Below are 5,907 nucleotides of genomic sequence, written 5' to 3' on the forward strand. Positions count from 1 at the left end.
TAGAACAGATGAATGCGTGGCTAAAGGGATGGTGCAGGGGGGAGGGCTTTAGTTTCCTGGATCACTGGGTCTGCTTCTGGAAAAGGTGGGACTTGTACAAGTCGGACGGTTTACACTTGAACCAGAGGGGAACCAATATCCTTGCGGGGAGGTTTGCCAGCACTGCTGGGGGGGGTTTAAACTAACTTGGCAGGGGGATGGGGTACAGAGTGGAGCTATAGTAGGGGGTGATTTACAGCCAAATACAGAGGGAGAAACAAGTCAGCTGGGAAGGCAGAGCAAATATGTGAAGGCAAAAGAGAATATGGCAGGGCTGGAACGCATTTATTTTAATGCAAGGAGTCTTGCAAATAAGGTGGATGAACTGAAGTTGTTGTTGAACACATGGGAGTACGATATCGTTGCTATCACGGAGACATGGTTGAGGGAGGGTCAGGACTGGCAGCTCAATATTCCGGGGTATAGAATCTTCAGGCGAGACAGAGGGGGGTGTAAAAGGGGAGGGGGTGTTGCAATATTAATTAAGGAGTCAATTACTGTTGTAAGGAGGGATGATATATTAGCGGGTTCCTCTAATGAGGCCATATGGGTAGAACTTAAAAACAAAAAGGGGGCAAGCACTTTGCTGGGAGTGTACTATAGGCCCCCAAACAGTCAGGGGGAGATAGAGGAACAGATATGTAGGCAAATCTCAGAAAAGTGCGAAAATAATAGGGTAATAATAGTGGGGGATTTTAACTTCCCCAATATAAATTGGGATAGTCAGAGTGTGAAAGGCTTAGAGGGTGCAGAATTCTTAAAGTGCATCCAGGAGAGCTTTTTGAGCCAACATGTAGAAAGTCCTACAAGAGAGGGGGCGGTACTGGACCTAATTCTAGGGAATGTAGCCGGGCAAGTGGTGGAAGTGTCAGTAGGAGAGCATTTTGGCGACAGTGACCATAATTCGGTGAGATTTAAGGTGGTCATGGAAAAGGACAAAGACGGCCCGGAAATAAGGGTTCTAAATTGGGGGAAGGCCAATTTTAATATGATAAGGCAGGATCTGGCCAAAGTGGACTGGAAGCAGCTACTTATAGGAAAATCCACATCAAAACAGTGGGAGAATTTCAGAAGGGAAATAGAGAGAGTACAACGCCAACATGTTCCTGTAAAGGTCAAGGGTGGGACCAACAAGCAAAGGGAACCTTGGATGACAAGCGATATGCAAAAATGCATTAGGAATAAAAGGGGGGCTTTTGGCAGTTACAAAAGACTAAAGACGGAAGAAGCCCTAGAGGAGTATAAAAAGTGCAGGGGCGTACTTAAAAAAGAAATTAGGAGGGCGAGGAGGGGCCATGAAATAACACTGGCGAGCAAAATAAAGGAAAATCCTAAGATGTTTTATAAGTATATTAAGGGCAAGAGGATAACCAGGGAAAGGGTAGGGCACATTAGGGACCAAAGTGGCAATCTGTGTGTAGAGCCAGATGAGGTAGGCGGGGTTTTAAATGAATTTTTTGCATCTGTGTTCACTATGGAGAAAGACGATGCAGACATAGAAATCGGGCAAGGGGACTGTGACATACTTGAACATATTAGCATCGAGAGGGAGGAGGTGCTAGCGGTTTTAGCAGGCCAAAAAGTGGATAAATCCCCAGGCCCGGACGAGATGTATCCCAGGCTGCTGTGGGAGGCAAAGGAGGAGATTGCAGGGGCTCTGACACAAATTTTCAGAACCTCTCTGGCCACAGGGGATGTACCAGAGGACTGGAGAACAGCTAACGTAGTACCATTATTCAAGAAGGGTAGCAGGGATAAACCAGGGAATTACAGGCCAGTGAGCCTAACATCTGTGGTAGGGAAATTATTGGAAAAAATTCTGAGGGACAAAATTAGTCTCCACTTGGAGAGGCAAGGATTAATCGGGGATAGTCAGCATGGCTTTGTCAAGGGTAAATCATGTCTGACAAATCTGATTGAATTTTTCGAGGGGGTGGATGAGGGAAATGCTGTGGATGTAGTTTACATGGACTTCAGTAAAGCTTTTGACAAAGTCCCGCATAGGAAACTGGTCAAGGTAAGAGCCCATGGGATCCAGGGTGCCTTGGCGCGTTGGATCCTAAACTGGCTGAGTGGCAGGAGGCAGAGGGTGATGGTCGAAGTTTGCTTTTGTGACTGGAAGCCTGTGTCCAGTGGGGTACCTCAGTGATCGGTGCTGGGTCCCTTGTTGTTTGTGATCTACATAAATGGTTTGGATGAGAATGTAAAAGGTATGATCAGTAAGTTCGCAGATGACACGAAAATTGGTGGGGTGGTAAATTGCGAGGAGGAAAGCCTCAGGCTACAGGACGATATAAACGGGTTGGTCAGATGGGCGGAAAAGTGGCAAATGGAATTTAACCCTGAAAAGTGCGAGGTGATGCATTTTGGACGGACAAATAAGGCAAGGGAATACACAATGAGTGGTAGGACCCTAAGAAGTACAGAGGGTCAGAGGGACCTTGGTGTACATGTACATAGATCCCAAAAGGCAACGGAACAGGTAGAAAAGGTGGTTAAAAAGGCATATGGGATACTTGCCTTCATTAGCCGAGGCATAGAATATAAGAGCAGGGAGGTTATGATGGAGCTGTACAAAACGCTGGTGAGGCCACAGCTGGAGTAGTGTGTGCAGTTCTGGTCGCCTCACTATAGGAAGGATGTGATTGCTTTGGAGAGGGTGCAGAGAAGATTCACCAGGATGTTACCTGGGATGGAGTGCCTCAGCTATGAAGAGAGGCTGGACAGGCTGGGGTTGTTTTCCTTGGAGCAAAGAAGGCTGAGGGGGGACCTGATTGAGGTGTACAAAATGATGAGGGGCATAGATAGGGTAGATAAAGAGGAACTTTTCCCCTTAGTAGGGGGGTCAATAACAAGGGGGCATAGATTCAGGGTAAGGGGCAGGAGATTTAGAGGGGATTTGAGGAGGAACTTCTTCACCCAGAGGGTGGTTGGAATGTGGAACTCAATGCCTGAAAGGATGGTAGAGGCAGGAACCCTCACAACATTCAAGAAGCATTTGGATGAGCACTTGAAATGCCATTGCATACAAGGCTATGGACCAAATGCTGGAAAATGGGATTAGACTGGACAGGGATGGATGGGCGGCGCAGACACGATGGGCCGAAGGGCCTCTTTCTGTGCTGTAAAACTCTATGACTCTATGAGAGTCTGAGAGAGAGAGTCTGAGAGAGAGTCTGAGAGAGAGTCTGAGAGAGAGAGTCTGAGAGAGAGAGAGTGTGTGAGAGAGAGTGTGTGAGAGAGTGAACCTGAGAGACAGTGTGTGAGAGAGTGAGTCTGAGAGAGACAGTGTGAGAGAGTGAGTCTGAGAGTGTGTGTGAGAGAGTGAGTCTGAGAGAGACAGTGTGTGAGAGAGTGAGTCTGAGAGAGACAGTGTGTGAGAGAGTGAGTCTGAGAGAGACAGTGTGCGAGAGTGAGTCTGAGAGAGACAGTGTGTGAGAGAGTGAGTCTGAGAGACAGTGTGTGAGAGAGTGAGTCGGAGAGAGACCGTGTGTGAGAGAGTGAGTCTGAAAGAGAGAGTGTGGGAGAGAGTGAGTCTAAGAGATACAGTGTGAGAGAGTGAGTCTGAGAGAGGCAATGTGTGACAGAGACAGTGTGTGAGAGTGAGTCTGAGAGAGACAGTGTGTGAGAGAGTGAGTCTGAGAGAGACCGTGTTTGAGAGAGTGAGTCTGAGAGAGACAGTGTGTGAGAGTGAGTCTGAGAGACATTGTGTGAGAGTGAGTCTGAGAGTGTGTGAGAGAGAGTCTGAGAGGCAGTGTGTGAGAGTCAGTCTGAGAGAGAGTGTACGTGAGATAGTGAGTCTGAGAGTGAGTCTGAGAGACAGTGTATGAGAGAGAATGAGTCTGAGAGAGTGTGTGAGAGAGAGTCTGACACAATGTATGAGAGGGTGAGTCTGAGAGAGGAAATGTGTGAGAGAGACAGTGTGTGAGAGAGTGAGTCTGAGAGAGACATTGTGCAAGAGAGTGAGTCTGAGAGAGACAGTGTGTGAGAGAGTGAGTCTGAGTGAGGCAATGTGTGAGAGAGACAGTGTGTGAGAGACTGAGTCTGAGAGAGACCGTGTGCGAGTGTGTGTGTCAGAGAGAGACAGTGTGTGAGAGAGTGTCTGAGAGGTCGTGTGTGAGAGAGTGAATCAGAGAGAGACAGTGTTTGAGAGAGTGAGTCTGAGGGAGACAGTGTTTGAGAGGGTCAGTATGAAAGATACAGAGTGTGAGAGAGTAAGTCGGAGAGGGAACGTGTGAGTGAGACAGTGTGTGAGAGAGTGAGTCTGAGAGAGACCGTGTGTGAGAGTGAGTCTGAGAGAGACTGTGTGTGAGAGTGAGTCTGAGAGGCAATGTGTGGGAGAGAGTCTGAGAGAGACTGTGTGTGAAAGAGTGAGTCTGTGAGACAGTCTGAGAGACAGTGTGTGAGAGAGCGAGTCTGAGAGAGATAGTGTGTGAGAGAGTGAGTCTGAGAGAGACAGTGTGTGAGAGAGAGTCTGAGAGACAGTGTGTGAGAGAGTGAGTCTGAGAGAGACAGTGTGTGAGAGAGTGAGTCTGAGAGAGACAGTTTGTGAGAGAGTCTGAGCGAGACAGTGTGTGAGAGTAAGCATCTGAATGAGGGAGGATCGGAAAGGGAGGGAGTGCGAGAGATGGTGTGGATACAAGAGTGAGAAGGAGCGAGACTAGGGGCGACAAAGGGGAGAAACAATTTTAATTAAGGACAGAGAAAAGGGGAAAAGTGTCTGTTTGTGTCCGAGAACTAAGTGCTAAAGAGGGTGAGAGGTTGGATAGGAGGGAGAGGGAGAGGGAGAGAGAGAGAAACAGAATGGGGAAATAACAAAAAACTGAGTTGTGGTTAACAGCTGTTTTTTGCACTGGAAGGATTTAAACAGTAGTGATCCCCAGGGGTCAGTGTGGGCACCATAGCTTTTCTCAATATATGTGGATATGATTGACCTGAATTTGGGTGTTTGGAGCACAATATCAAACATTACAGCTTCCACAAAGATAAGGAGTGAGGTTAACCATGAAGAGGACTGTAGACAACTTCAGGAGGAGAGAGACAGGTGAGCAGATTGGACAGGTCGATGTCAGATGGAAATTAATGCAGAGATGTGAGGTGAGCAGAATAAGGAGAGGAAATAGACACTATACGGTAAAACTGTAAAAGGAGTGGAGGAGCAGAGAGATTCAGGGATTCAGATACACAAATCTTTAAAAGTGGGAGGCAAGTTGATAAAGCTGTTTTACAAAATTCCACATGGAATCTGAGGATTTATAAATAAGGGCACAGAGTATAAATGGAGAGTTAATGCTACACCTGGACACATCATGGGTTGGTCCACAGTCAGAATATTGTCCCCCGATTTTGGTGCATTACTTTAGTAAGAATGTCGGGGCCATGGAGAGGTGCAGAAGAGATTCACTGAGATGATCCCAAGGACAGGAATCTTCACAGAACTTTTCTTACGAGAAGAGAAGTTGAAAAGGGGGTCAGATAATGGGGTTCAAAATTTTGAGGGGTGTTTTGATCAAGTAACTGATAAAAAGTTATCCCCACTGGTTAGTGAGTCGGTAACCAGAGGATATCAATTTAAGACCAAAATAATTAAGTGCCAGGTTGATTTTTCCTTTTCTACACAATGTCTTCCTGAACACATTTACAGTCTCATTACTGTTTGTCAAACCTCCTACTTTTGTGCCATCAGCAAATGTTGAGATTGTGAAAATCCGAACAGTCTCTGTATAGGGAGAAGAAAAGTGGGCCCAGCACTGAGCCCTGGGGTAACCACTTCCAACCCTTCACCAATCTGAGCAACTCCCATTAACACTGAGCCTCTGTTTCCGATCCTCAGCCAACTTTCTCCCCACACTGTTCCACTTCCATTTA

Source organism: Somniosus microcephalus, unplaced genomic scaffold (assembly GCF_052327205.1).
Source record: "Somniosus microcephalus isolate GS21.2 unplaced genomic scaffold, FLI_Smic_1.0 unresolved_chr4, whole genome shotgun sequence".
NCBI classification, from domain to species: Eukaryota; Metazoa; Chordata; class Chondrichthyes; order Squaliformes; family Somniosidae; genus Somniosus; species Somniosus microcephalus.